The 16,641-nt window shown below is 28.4% G+C and overlaps 1 pseudogene; it reads left to right on the forward strand.

The window, feature by feature from the left end:
• Window positions 1-9,875: 9,875 nt before the first annotated feature.
• Window positions 9,876-16,641, forward strand: part of LOC101488344 (probable fucosyltransferase 7) — a 10,146-nt pseudogene continuing 3,380 nt past the window's right edge.

Here is a 16,641-nt window from a genome sequence, read left to right on the forward strand (position 1 = left end):
CCAGTAGCAAGGTTAGAAGCAATACGTTTACTACTTGCTTATACTTGCTCTATGAACTTTGAACTATTTCAAATGGGTGTGAAGAGTGCCTTTCTCAATGGATACATTAATGAAGAAGTATATGTCAAACAACCACCTGACTTTGAAGACTCCAAAAATCCCTCATATGTTTTCAAATTAAAAAAGGCTCTCTATGGTCTAAAACATACTCCAAGAGCTTGGTATGATAGATTAAGCACCTTCCTATGTGAACGAGGATTTGAAAAAGGGAAAGTCGATAAGAGATTATTTGTTAAAAGAGATCATGGTCACACATTATTGGTTCAAATCTACGTTGGTGATATAATATTCGGATCAACAAACAATGACATATGTGAAGAATTCTCTTTAATAATGCAAGGAGAATTTGAAATGTCCATGATGGGAAAATTAAACTATTTTCTTGGCCTTTACATCAAGCAACTCGAGCACGACATCTTCATAAATCAGACAAATTATTGCAAATAATTACTCAAAAGATTTGAAATGGAAAACTGCAAGGAAAGTGCGACTCCAATGGGCTCCAGAACCTATGTTGATATAGATGAATCAGGTATTTCAATAGACATATCAAAATATCAAGGTATGATTGGATCTTTATTATATCTAACGGCCAACCGACCATATATTATGTTTAGTGTCTGTTTGTGTGCAAGATTTCAGGCGGATCCTAAAGAATCGCATCTTGTAGCAGTAAAAAGAATTATGAAATACTTGAAAGGAACAACCAATGTAGGCCTATGGTACCCAAAAGGTAGCATATGTAGTCTAGTTGGATATTCTGATTTTGATTATGTAGGATGCAAAACGGATCGTAAAAGCACAAGCGGCACTGATCATATCTTAGGTAATGCATTAGTATCGTGGTCCTGTAAAAAGCAAGCTTGTGTTGCCCTTAGCACTACTGAAGCTGAATACATAGCAGCAGGAAGTTGCTGTGCATAGATTCTCTGGCTCAAACAGCAATTATATGATTATGGACTTGACCTCGAATGCATTCCACTAAGACGTGACAACACCAGTGCAATCCATATTTCAAAGAATCCAATCATGCACTCTCGAACTAAACCCATTGATATACGTCATCACTTTCTGTGAGATCATGTGCTTAAAGGAAATGTTGAAGTAATGTTTATGGATACACACAACCAATTAGTTGGCATCTTCACAAAACCTTTACCTAAAGACTCATTTTACAAAATACGCAGAGAGCTTGACATTTTACATGAAAACGATCTTTAAACGTGCAATGTATAATTTGTCATCTCTCTTCAAACTCAAAAATTTCCTCTTAAGTTGTTAGAATTAAATTCTTTGATGTTTATTGGTTCTTAATATATGAATATGTGCTTTACATGATGAAATTTCTGTGAAAAAATTAGTTTTTAAGCAAAAATTCGAAGATGTAGTCGAATACACAATGACATTATTTGAATACATAATTTTCTAGAAATTCTTGCATTCGAATACAACCCCTATGTAGTCGAATACACGTTCCCAGAAAAATATGTATTCAAATACAACAGGATTGTAGTCGAATACACCTTCGCGTTTTTGCCCAAATATAAAAATTGTTTCACATTTTAGGGTTAGTTTTACAATTGGTATTCGAATACACAGCCGTAGCCGTTATTCTCTCCTCCAAAAATCTCGTCAATCTTCCTTCCCACAAGCTACCCAATCAAACCACCTTGCAAACAAGATCAATCTCTACTCCTTTCTTTCATTCGAAATCAAATTTCTCCAATCTATCAAAAATTTCCTTTCAAACCCATTTTTCACCAAACTGTCAAAACTTCCTTTCTCAACATGGATGCACGCAAATGAGGACCAAGAACCAATCATGCAGCAGTGGGTCCCTCAAGAAAGCGCACAAAGAATCCAAACATCGTGGATTTATTCAGGCTTCTACACACATCGGAAGAAATCGATCGAGTTCGCACACTATACTCTAACAAGAAAATCATCATTCCAAAATATGGTACTTTGAATTCCTTCTCTACCTTTCAATTTTCTGAGTTGCTCAATGCCCAACATGTTGAAGAATCTATTGGTTACAAAGGTCCTTTCTATCCTGATTTAGTTAGGGTCTTCTATTGTAATCTCACCCAAGATGGAAATGTGCTAGTGTCTCGAGTCAAGGGCAAAACCATTCAATTAAACACCAAAACCATTGGTGAAATCTTGAACATTCCCTTTAAAGGTAAATTTTTTTGTCCCAACAACTTGTGTGAATGGGCTAGTATGTCTAAATATGATGCTTATGTTGCCTTATGTTGGTATGACAAACGCACTATGGAGAAGAAGAGGACTCAAGCTGGTTCAAAATATGCGCAGCAGCGGTATGGAGTTGGGAATCTTACCGTTGATAATCGCATTATGCACTATTTTCTCAGTTACATTTTGGTTCCGAAGGCTGGCAATTACTCCCAAATTTCGGAGTTTGAATTACAGATCATGAACTTTATGTATGAAGGATGTCCACTAAACTAGGCATACTTTGTTAAATCTGTAATGTTTGGGTCAAAAGAAGCAACTGGCTTAACATATGCTAAAGAAGTTTCTCAGATTTTGGAACACTTTGGGGTGGATTTCTCTGACGAAGTCATGTGTACACCCACAAAGGAAAACCTGTTGGACTTGGGCGTCCTGTCTAGCATGAGGATAATCTAGATGAGTAGCTTCAATCATATGTGCATAAAAGTGACCTTGGTTAACCATCTGATGCCGCTCAAGAGGACACTGTTGTCCCCTCAAATGTTGCAGCCCAAGATGATGAAGAAGGTGAGGAAACAACGTCTGATGATGATTATATCTCTAATCACATGATCATGAACAAACTTGACTTTTTCCAAACCATCTTGCAAACCCAATTCCAAAATCTGACCACTTCTATCGACACTCGCTTCCACAACATCGAAACTACTATTGCTCGCAACCATGACGAATTATCTCAGGACATTAGTAGTTTATCTGACAAGATTGATCACCTTCACATTCCAACAAATTTTGACTAGTGCGATGCTAGGAGTTTATTTGTTATTGTTTGTTTGTGTAATATTTAAATGCTAGGATTATAATTATTGTAGTTTGGTTGTGTATCGATTAATGCTGACAATATTCAAACTCGCTTACCATTTCTGTCTGTATGATGTACTTAAGTAAGCATGACTATGATCTGATGTAGTCGAATACAAAGCAGATCAGTAGCTAAACCTTTGCATCTGTATTCGACTATGACCTGTTGTAGTCGAATACAAAGCAAGTCAGTAGCTAAACCTTTGCATCTGTATTCGACTACGACCTGCTGTAGTCGAATACAAAGCAAGTCATTGGCAAAAATCACGAATTTGTATTCGACTACATGAAGGATGTATTCGAATACAAAGTGCAAAATTTGAATAAATCTGAACGTTACAAAGAGGTGTATTCGAATACATACATCCTGTATTCGAATACAACTGAAAGGAATACAATTTTTCAGATCTAAAATGGTTCTAGATCATTGTATTTGTTCATCAAACCTCTTGGATCAATGGCCACGAATCTGAAGAGATGTTTATGGAGTATAAATACACCATAACTTCAGATAAAAAAAACACACAATCCTTGAATCAAACCTTGAACAACTTTGAACAAAAATTCTAATTTTTTACGAAGTACTTGTATTTCATTTTCATATCATTCAGAAAGGTTCTTAAAGTACTTGAAGTATTATTGGATTGAAATCATTATACCTCTCTTATATCCTTATTCCAAATCATATTATATCACTTGTAAAAGAAAGTAGTACTTTCTTAAAGTAGCTTAATCTAAGATAGTGGTGTGCTATCTTAGAAGTATTGTTAGAAGTTTGTAGCCGAAATTTCAGGGTGAGAATTTACATTTTCTGACAATAAGTGGATTAATCTCTTGTGGTGTGCAAGTGGATTGGATGTACCCTTGGTCATAAGGGGAACCATGATAATTCTATTGTGTTCTTTATTTTTCTGCCATTTATATTTTTACATACATCAATCCTAAACACAAATCAAACCCTCATTTCTTGTGTTTTCCAACAACTTCAATTGGTATCAGAGCTCGATCTCTTAACTGAGCACCTTATCATGGAAAAGCAAATATCTTACACTTTATTTATTTTAATTTTACGTTTTTTTCAATTTTTTCTGTTGGATTGAAAGTTTATACCAGATAGATCATGCATGTTAGTATTTTTCACAAATCTAAAATCATTTGATATGTCATTGATTAATTTCTATGTATCTTAATTACATATCAAATGATTTAATTTAGATTTGTGTAAAATGTAACATGCATGATATGAACTTTCGATCCAACAGGAAAAATTGAAAAAAATTTAAAATTAAAAGAAATAGAGATGATTGAGAGACATTGAGGGAGATTAACAAGACGTGTCTTTCACAAAGTACTTGTAATCTCCAATATTTCTCCACAACCACCTATCTAACTTTTGATCCTGTAACAAAACGTTATGTGACATAAAAGTACATTCCGACAAAATTTCATGTTCCCATTAAAACATACTTCTCCTACACACCCAACCCGCATCGCAAAGCCCAAATCCTTTACTCAACATATCAACCACAATTACATTTTTGTCTATGGCCAAATTAAACAAGCAACCAAATTTAACATTTAGATATTTACCACAAACCTGCATATCTTTCTATAATGAAGTAACACGCTCGTCCCACACCACCCTAAAAAGGTAATTATTAAACCAATCCTTTTGACTCCCTCTTACCCCTTCCCTAACTAGTTGAATGTATCTCCACCAAACCGACTCTTTGTCTCTACTCCTCCCATTACCAAACATTCCCCACCCAAATTTATTAGAAATTGCCCTAAACTACAAACCTTCCCTATCCACCTCCAACCTCCAAACCCACCCACCCCACGAGGTTGATGCACTAAATCTCAATTAACCCAATATATTTTACAAGCTAAATCACTCCCTCTTTCCACACACACACACACACACACACACAATATTTAAAGATCAATTCATTTTGAGAGATTGTATGTGTCGGAGCCTTGAAGAAGGAAAGAAAGTAAACCGATAAGGTAGAAGAGGCGACTTTAAGAAGAATCAAACAACCACCCATCAATATGTTACGACTCTTCCAGCCAGACAACTTAGCATGAATCATATCAATCATCGGGATAAAAAAGGATAAGCATATCAAATTTCCTCCAATAAACAACCCTAAATATTTGAAAGGCGTATGACCCACTTTACAATTAAGGGACCTAGCAGCTTCCTCCACCTAAGACTTGGAAATATTGATACCCACGAGAGAGAGCTCTTAAGAAAATTAACTTCAAGACCAACCACCAATTCAAACAAGAGAAAAATAGCTTTTAATGCGATAATATTTGACCAACTTCTTTCTCCAACTATCAATGTGTCATCTTCGAAATGAATATGAAACACCCTAAAGGCATCCTCTTCACCAATTTAAAATCCTTAAACAAATCCGCATCCACAGAAGCGTTCACTAACACATTTAAACCTTCAATTACTATCAAAAGCAAAAAAGGGGATATAGGATACCCCTGCCAAATACTGCGACTCAATTGGAATTCATCAATACGACTTTCATTTACCAATACATATGATGACGTCATACTCAGACATTCCATTATCCAAGTCCTCCACATGTCTGGAAAATTAATTTTTGACATGATCATACACAAATAGTCCAACTTTACTAAATCATACGTTATTTCAAAATCCACTTTAAATAGGAGAAAGTCTTTCCTTCTATGTTTCACTTCATCCACCAACTCGCTTGCAATAAGGATTTCGTCCATAATTTGATACCCTTTAATAAAAGCTTATTATGTTTCGATAATTAGCTTACTCGTCACTCTCTTCAATCTATTGACATGTACCTTGGATAAAACATTTTATATCCATCCTACAAGCAAAATTGATATGAAATTAGAAACTTTACGGGGATTATCTTTTTTTGGAAATTAGCAAAACGAAAATGCTATGTATTTTTCATTTATATGTTTTAAAATAAATGACTGAAAATGATATAGTGATATATGATGGTGTTCCATTAACGAAATATCGGTAAAGGAAGAACAATTAAGACGTCTATTACGGTCATGATCAAGATCTACTTTATAAAATGGTCACAATTATCTTTGTAGTTCACACTGAGATAATTGGAATAGACTCCTTATGTTCAATGGAAAAATTGACTAAACTGAAAAGTTTGTGAACATTACTTTATATAAATGGTTTTATTTAAAAAGAAACTTGTATTTTTCTATGATTGATTTTTTTCAAAAAAACATTTTCTAAAAAGGATATTCTTATATAGTTAGAGACATATAAATAATCAAATAAGCATTTGTCTCTTAAAAAAGGATATTCTTATATAATTAGAGACATATAATTATAATTTTATTAATTATTAAATATGAAACTTCTTAAACATTTCTATAATATTTAATATTGTTTAATTATATTGGTAACAATTAATTACAACTTGAAAAAAATACGTTAGAAATATTTAAATTGCACTGTTTTTTAAACTTAAATAATATTGTTATGTAAAAATTATGTATTAAGTTTTCTATAGCGACAAAATTCAAGATATTAAAATTTTATAAAAAGAAAAAAATATATTTAACCAATAATTTTTAATGTATAGTTAACAACATATAAATAATTAAATATACATTTTTCTCTTAACTAATTGATTTATGAATTACCATCTTTTAATTAGTAAGATGGTTAGTGAAAAACATATGTTGTGTATTTTTTGTCTTAATTTTCACGTGTATAATTTTTACGATAATTAATTATAATCGTGTATTATAATTTTTTTATTTAAAAAAAATCAAGTGACATATTAATAATCTAATAGATATTTTTCTTAATTATCTGATTCGTTAATGACAACCTTTAAATAGTTGAATATTAGTGACTAACTTAGTCATGTATATGAGTTGATAAATTATTTATGAAAAAATATTAAAATTCAAAACTTATGCAAATAATTAATATATTGAATAAAGAAATTTCTTGATTGTAAAACTAATTTCTAATTATTGAGTTTTATATTCATAATTGATTATTTAAGGACATAATTGCTCCCACGATCCTTTAACTTAATTTCAAGTAACACTTCAGTCATTTATCTTTTTATTTTTTTCTTTTGATTTAGTCATGTACATTTAATTTTAAGTAAAAATTTGATCTTTTATGTTTTAAAATATCAACAATGTTATCCTTTTTATACAAAAATTATTCATCAAATTTTTTAAACTAAACTCATAAGATTAATTATCATCTTCAATATAAAATCAAATTTCATCAAATTCATAACTCAAATTTTCAAATAAACTCATATTTGCATTCTTTATTTGATGTTGTTGGAGATGGAAATATGATTTTATTTGAATATTTGAGTTATGCATTTGATGAATACATGAATTTTCTTGAAATTGGTATTGAATTTTATGGATTTTGTTTGAAGATTTTGATGAATTTTCTAAGTTTATGTAAAGAAAGGATAATATTATTGATATTTTAATATATAAAGGATGAAATTGTTAGTTAAAATTAAATAAATGACCAAATCGAAAAGAAAAAAAAAAGATAAAGTATTAAAATATTATATGAAATTAAATTAAAAGACCATTTGAGTAATTATATCTTTAATAAAAAAGTCACTTGATAATTGAACCAGCACTTAACTATATACTATTAATCAATACTCAAAATTAATTTTATTTAAATAATTTTTAAATAATTTTGTCACTTATATATATATATATATATATATATATATATATATAAATAGAAAGGAAAAACATGTCATTGATATATTAAGCATACATGATATATATTTGTTACTGATACACAAAAATACGATATACATATTTGTCACTGATAAATATAAAAAGAAAACATGAGAAAAATATATAAAAAGACAAAGTTTTATGATTTATATTAGATTACTGATTTGTGAATGACAAATATAAAAAAAGGTTAAATATTTTTCACTAATAAATATAAAAATTACACGATAAATATTAATCACTTATAAAAAAAAATATAGGACAAATATTTATTATTTATAGATAGAAAAATATGGGCCACATATTTGTCACAAGTAAATTTAAAAATAAAAAATAGGATAAATATTTATTACCGATAAATATAAATATATATATATATATATATATATATATATATATATATATATATATATATATATATATATATATATAAACACAAAAATAAATTAAATAAAATGTCTCTCTTAAAAAATTCAAAGAATAGTAATCTTTTGGAGAAATTGCTTCTAACTCCATGAGCATAAAGCTTTATATATATATATATATATATATATATTGCAACATGTAAGCAATAAAAGAGGACCCTTATACACTTGTGTTATAGATACATTAGGGAAACTGCTAAAAGTCTTAAAAGGCTTCTGACAAATTTCTTCAACTAATAAAAGCAATTATGAGAATATAATGAAAGCAACAAACAATTATCAACAATCAAACTCTCAACTAACAAAGATTATTAAATTTAGAGATTAACCAAATACTATTTTAAAGGATATAATTCCAATTAATTATATACGAATATTTTACTTTTTTGTAAATTTTGATTAGCGTAGAAAGAAGAAACTATTACATAAAATTGATCATTCTGTTTCTTTAGAAAAAAAAAAAAAGAATTGCTCATGCACCCAAATAAAACTCACATGCTGAAAAATTGAATGATGAAAATAATTAAAAACAACAAAAATGTATTAATCATAATTTTTATTCATAGATTTATTATATGTCACAAGGTAATTGACATAACATAATTTTAATTCATAGCTTTATTTAATCGTGTTTTGTGTGACAACAATATCCAACCCATTTGCTGCAACACCATTTTTGTGGTTGATATTCGGCATTACTTTGCTGTTGTATAATAGGGTGAATTGTTGATTTACATAATAAATTCCCTGTAATATAGAAGGAAAAAGGAAATTGTGGGATGATTTATTGTCTTTGAAAGCAATGTCAGTTGAAGGGGAATGGTGTATTCAAGGTGATTTTAATGAAGTTTTGAAAGGAAAGGCAGAAGGAACTCATCAAATACTACAATATCTACTGAATTTTCGAGCTTTGTTGATAGGATGGATTTAATGGACCCTATTGTGATTAGGAAAAGTATATTCACATTGTTTAGTTATGATAGTATCGCGATGAGTTGTATTAATAGGTTTTTGTTGCCTAAAGGATTATTGAGTTTACTGAAAATTTCATCTCTAATCATCATAGAGTATTGGTGAAAGAGATGTATCAGATCGTTGTCCCATTTAATTGAATGGCTCTATTTTGAAGTTGAAGGGTGGAAATATTTTATTTTAAAGAAAAAAATTACGCCTGCTGAAGGATCATCTTAGAAGTTGGAATAGAGATGTTTTGGCATCAAGGACTCAAAGCTTAACAAAATAGTTGAAGCTCTAAATAACCTAGACACAATGGTTGCAGTTGGTTGTGATATTGATTTTGAGTTGAGTCAACTTCTCAATAATAACTTTTGGAAACAAATTCGTGCAAAAGAATGTCTTATTTTACATAAATATAGGGTGAAGTGGGCAAATGAGAGAAACACCAATACAAAATATTTTCATGCTTGTATGTGAAGGGCAAACATTATCATAGAAACCAAATTCTTGAAATTCAAGGAAGTGATGGTGTGGTGTATGGGGTTTGGGAGGTAAAAAAGAAGTTAAAAAAAATTATAGGCATTATATGTGGAGGATATGTTTTCAAGACCAATGCTAAGTGGAATTCATTTTAAGAAAATCGGTGAGGTTGATAACATAATATTGATTGATAAATTCTCACTAGAAGAGATCAAAGAAATAGTTTGGAGTTGTGATGGAAAAAAGAGTTCGGGTCTTGAAGGATTCAATTTCATCTTCTTTAAGGCATGTCGGGATAAAGTCAAAGCAAATGTTATAAGCTTTGTAAATGAATTCCATGAAGATTTGAAATTACCAAAAGGAATCATTGTCGTCTTTTTGGCACTTCTTCCAAAGAAGGATAATTCAAGACTCTTGAAGGAGTATACGTCGATTTCGTTAATTGGTAGCTTATAGAAAATTGTTTTCCAAAATCTTAGCACAAAGATTGAAGAATGTGCTAGGAACTGTTATTTCAAGAAATCAAACAACTTTTTTTTTTTATCAAAGTATCAAATATTGGATAGAGTGTTGGTGATGAATGAATTGATTAATCTAACAAAGAGGGAAAAAGGTAAGTGTATTGTAGGTAGATTTTGAGAAAGTATAGGATTCAATCAATTAGAACTATATGGAGTTAATGATGAGTAACACAAGCTTTACCTCTTGTTGGCGGAGTTGGATGAAGGCACGTGTGTTCTCAAGTACCTTGTCAATGCTTGTAAATGGTATCCCTAATAAAGAATTTCAAATTCGAAACGGGCTTAAGCAGGGGATCTCTTAACACCTTTTCTATTCCTATTAGTGGCTGAATGACTATTTGGGATGGTGGAAAAAGTTGTGAACTTAGGTTTATTTCACGGGTTTCAAGTATCTCAAAACATTTTCTTTCCCATATTACAATTTTCTATGATACTATTTTGACGCGTGATGAAAGTTTGATTGCTGGCATTTAAATCTATATTAAGGGGTTTTGAATTAGTATTGGAATTGAAAGTGAATTTCTTCATGTGTCTTATCTTTTGCATTAATATACAAGATAATTTTATTCGAGCTGCCTCAACTTTCTTATCTTACGAGGATGGTGTTATCCCATTTAAGTTTTTGGAATTACTTGTTAGTGCCATTTTTAGATGCAAAAGTACTTAGGCTCCTATTTTAGAATCTATGAGGATAAGATTATCGAGTTGGAGTTGAAAACATATTTCCATGTGTGGAAGAGTTACTTTGATAAACTCGATGCTTGGAAGTTTACCTTTGTAATTCTTACCTTTTTATAAGATTCCAAAAATAGTAAGTAAATAGATTATTTCTATCCAACGAAATTTTATTTGGGGAGGAAATGAAGAAAAAAAGAAAATGACGTTGGAATGGTTGGAATAAGATTTGTTTACCTAAGGAATATGGAAGTCTTGGAATAAAAAAAGTAGAAACTTTCGATGGATCCTTGTTATTCAAATGAAAATGGAGGTGTTTGGAGGATCAGGATCTGGCATTAATTATTATTTTAAGGAATATTTTATTTATTATTATAGTTTTACTAATGATTAAATATAAAACTTCATTAACATTCTATATGATATTAAATACTGCTTAATTATATTGGTAAGAACTATTTACAACTTGAGAAATATAGGTAATGAATATTTGAATTGCACTATGTTTAAACTTAAATAATATTTTTATATAAAAAATGATATATTTGTTGTTAAAGGAAAAAAAATTGAATAATGAGAATAAAGAAAATATTTAAGAAAAATATTTGAGTACTGAAAATATTTAAGGAAATTATTTAAAGAAAAATATTTGAATTTATAATTTATACAAATAATTCAAATACTGAGAATAAAGAAATTTGTTGCTAAACTAATTTCTAATTTTAATTATCAAAATTTATATGCGTAATTAAATATTTAATAAAACAAATAAACAATATATTATTAATCACGAAAAAAAATGTATTTATTTAACAAATATTTAAATAATTTTTAACTCAACACACACATATATATATCGTGCAAATGTTGACTTGTACTATGACCAAATTTTTGATAATGTTTATTGATAATGTTTATTTAAACTTATTAAATTGACAATATTAAGGAATACATTAGTCTTACACTAAATTTAATTTTAAATATATATAAAAAAATCTATCGTTAACCTTTTTACGTATTTTTATAATTTTTAAAATATATTGATTTTAGTGAATAGAAATTAAATTCTAAAAAATAAATAAGATTGAATTAAATATTTAATAAATTAGCCAGTAATTAACTATATATTACTAATTACCACAAAAAATTAAATTTATTTAACAAATATTTAAATAATTCTGTAACTTAGCTTATAGGTATATCGTGCAAATGTTGTACGTTGACCTATTTTTCAGATGAGGTTTATTTAAAATTACTAAATTGACAATATTAAAAAAAATACATTAGTCTTACACTAATTTAATTTTAAATATAAAAAACATCTATCAAAAGATTGTTTCTAAGTATTTCTATAATTTTGAAAATATATTGATTTTAGATAATAGAAATTAAATTATAAAAAGTAATCAAATTAAATTGAAGTTATTGAAAAAGGTGGAGATAATACTCAAGAGGTAGATGAAGCGACAATACTCTATTTATAGACGAAGTTTGTAGCGGGTTGTACTCGTGGTCGAGTTATGGCATTGGAGATTTGTTTGTCAACCTTTGGCGTGAGTGCACATCTCTTACCCAACAATCTCATAATCCTTATGAGTCCATGATTGTGATCTCTTTGAAAGCAGCGAGGGTGACTAGAATTAAATCAGACGACTTAGGATGCAATAGCCTAGGCTTATGTAACTTAAAATCCAATATTATGTAACTTCTAATGCGAACTTAAGATCGTCCGAAAGATCTAATGGGAACTTAAAACGTCTTAAGATCCAGTATTATGTAACCAAGAGGTTCAATATTATGTAACTTAAGATCACATTAGACATCTTAGGTAGGAGGTTACTTGTTTTGATTAAGTGGTTTGTATTTTGTATGATAATGTTATAAATTACTAATTTTGAATAAATTGACAAGTGGTAACCGTAAGTAGCTTGCTACGAGTTATTTTAAATTAATTTTTTTTTTAAAGAATATTTCTAGAATTACTAGTTGACGATTCATCTTAGGACCAACTCGATCTTGTTTTATTTCGTCTCCTCTTTATTGAACATGTGACTAATCAAATTTAGTCGGCTTCAATGACAAATTATGGCTTAAAATTTAAAATTGACCCGATCAAATATTATGACTGAGTAAAGGACACATAAAACCGGACCTAACACGTCCTAATAAATATATTAGGCAAAGTGCTAAAAGTCCTATTTGCAAGGCTTGCAATTATGAGAATATAACGAAAGCAACAAACAGTAATCCGCAATGCAGTTGAGATTTAATTACTAATTTATGAGTAGCATTGAACTCTCAACACACAAAGATTATTAGTTTTGTGATTAATCAAAGACCATTTTCAGTGATATAATTCCAATGTTTAGTAATATATGAATATTTTACAAATTCTTGTAAATGTGATTAGACTGGAAATATTACTTACAGTTAATAAATCATAATTTGGTTCTTTTTTTTTTATTTATAAAAAATGATAAATATAATTATTTCTTATAAAAAGAATACTTATAAGCACATGGAGTTGTCACTGAAATCTGTAACACTATATCAACTATGATACACAATATATATTTATGTGAATTCTCATTTTAACAAAAAAAAATTATAAGGAAATATAACTACTTTGTTAATTAGAAGAAGAAGAAGAGAAACTTAACCATTTACTATTAGTATGCAGAATGCTATTAAATAAAAATAAGACTTAACCATTTACTATTAATATGCAGATGCTATCAAATAAAACAGAAAATTAAATAAAGAACATAAATTCAAAGAGGCATCACTTAGATATTCTTCTGCTAATAAAATTGTACTACAATTAATTTTATGGAAAATGTTACGAAGAGAAGTATTTAAATTTCAAAGATAGAGGAAAGAGTGGAACTCTTCCAAGAGAAGTTGGAGACTCGACATCGTAAAAAACACATCTTTAACCATATTAATCAAGGTTAGAGGTTTAGAATACCTTTCAAAGATTACATATTTTGACAAATATATACTTACTAATAATACAAAGACAAATAACTTTTCACAAAAATAGAAAGAGCTACCACCATATCAGTATCAATAGAGTGAAATTAAAGTTGTTGCAAATGTCAACTTTCAGAGGGTATGACGATTAGGGATGTATACGAGTTGGCCAAATTCGGCATTCGAACCGATCAATTTTATTTGGATGGATTGAACTCTCAACTTCTGATTTTTACATCAAATCTGAACTAAATCAACCCGATTATGAGGTGGATTGGATTGGGTAGGACTCTCGAGTTATAAAGAAAAAAATTATTTAAAAAACAATATAATTAAATTAATTTAAATACTTAAACATCACAAAATAATAAAATTATATCACAACATATTATTATCAACTAAATTCTCAAATATAATTTAACAACTTAATTTTAACTATACATAAATAATAAATATATATATTACATCAATGAGTTGAGTTTGTGGATTTGTGGGTTCAAAATGTTAAATCCACTATTTAAACCGAACATCGTTAAATTTAAATTGGTTGGTTCAAATTATACTTGAATGTGTTGAATTAAAATACGGATTGAATTGATTTGTATGACAAGAGCTGTAGATTTATGAGCACCTATTATGTTTTTACATCCAATCCTCTCAACTTTGGATTGTGTGCTTCATTTTGACTTCTAGTCCATAAATCATTGTTAATAACGAATCACTATGTATATTTAATTTAACAATTGACATTAATAAGGAATACATTAGGTTTACACGAAATTTAATTTTAAATATAAAAATCATCTATCAAACAATTTTTGTAAGCATTTCTGTAATTTTTAAAATATATTGACTTTAGACAGTAGAAACTAAATGATAATAAATAAATCAGATTGAATTGAAATTAATGAAACTAACAAAATAATAAATAAAATGTCTCTCTTAAAAAATTCAAAGAATAATAATCTTATGTAGAAATTGCTTCTAACTCCATGAGCATAAAGCTTTTTATATATATATATATATATATTGCAACATGTAAGCAATAAAAGAGGATCCTTTGTATAAGACTTGTGTTAATAGATATATTAGGGAAACTGCTAAAAGTCTTTTTTAAGGCTTCTGACAAATTTTTTCAACTAATAAAAGCAATTATGAGAATAAAATTAAAGCAAAAAATAATTATCAACAATGAAACTCTCAATTTACAAAGATTATTAGATTTAGGGATTAACCAAATACTATTTTAAAGGATATAATTCCAATTAATAATATATAAATATTTTACTTTCTTGTAAATTTATTTAGCGTAGAAAGAAAAAACTATTACATAAAATTAATCATACCGTTTCTTAAAAAGAAAAAAAAAATTGCTCCTGCACCTAAATAATACTCACATGCTGCAAAATTGAATGCAGAAAATAATTAAAAACAACAAAAATAAATTAATCATAATTTTTATTCATAGCTTTATTATATGTCACAAAGTAATTGACATAAAATAATTTTAATTCATAGCTTTATTTAATCGTGTTTTGTGTGACAGCACCATCCAACCCATTTGCTGCAACACCATTTTTGTGGTTGATATTCGGCATTACTTTGCTGTTGTATAATTTCACTAAGATCCTGACGAGTACTTTGTGTGCTTCCCATTAAAGTACTCACAATCACTAAGAGCACCATCACAAACTTCAAAATCATCTTCATTGTAGATTCCATTATGACTTTGCAAAATATTAAATAAATTGAAATGATGTATTTTCAATGGTATCTATCTATCTATATATATTACCATTAAATAATATTTTATTAAATATTTTTATTTATTATCAGTTTTATTAATTTTTAAATATGAAACTTTTTAAACATTCTATATAATATTTACCTATTTGAATTTGTAATTTATTCAAATAATTCAAATACTGAATAAAGAAATTTGTTGTTCTATAAACTAATTTCTAATTTTAATTATCAAAATTTATATGCACAATTAATTATTTAATAAAATAGTCACTTGATCATTGACCCACTAATATATAAACTATAGATTATTAATCACAACAAAAAATTAAATTTATAAGTGAATTGTAAAAATAAAAATAAAAATAAAATAAATCACTTTATTAATACAAACTTAGATAGTAGAAAGACTAAGTGAATTCCACCTTCCCAATAAGTAAGAATTATTATCTACACTGTAGAAATAAACTCTAACATATATGACACCTAAACAAACATGCTTTCAGCAAAATCTTCATAATTAAATTACTTTGCTCATCACTGTATTTTTTTCCCTTTCTTTTTTTTTTTATTTAAAAAAAATGATAAAATATAATTATTTCTTATAAAAAGAATACTTATAAGCACATGGAGTTGTCACTGAAATCTGTAACACTATATCAACTATGATACACAATATATATTATATTTATGTGAATTCTCATTTTAACAAAAAAATTTTGTATGAAAATATAATTGCTTTATTAATTAGAAGAAGAAGAGACTTAACCATTTACTATTAATATGCAGATGCTATCAAATAAAACAGAAAATTAAATAAAGAACATAAATTCAAAGAGGCATCACTTAGATATTCTTCTGCTAATAAAATTGTACTACAATTAATTTTATGGAAAATGTTACGAAGAGAAGTATTTAAATTTCAAAGATAGAGGAAAGAGTCAAACTCTTCCAAGAGAAGTTGGAGGCTCGACATCGTAAAAAAC

Source organism: Cicer arietinum, chromosome 6 (assembly GCF_000331145.2).
Source record: "Cicer arietinum cultivar CDC Frontier isolate Library 1 chromosome 6, Cicar.CDCFrontier_v2.0, whole genome shotgun sequence".
NCBI classification, from domain to species: Eukaryota; Viridiplantae; Streptophyta; class Magnoliopsida; order Fabales; family Fabaceae; genus Cicer; species Cicer arietinum.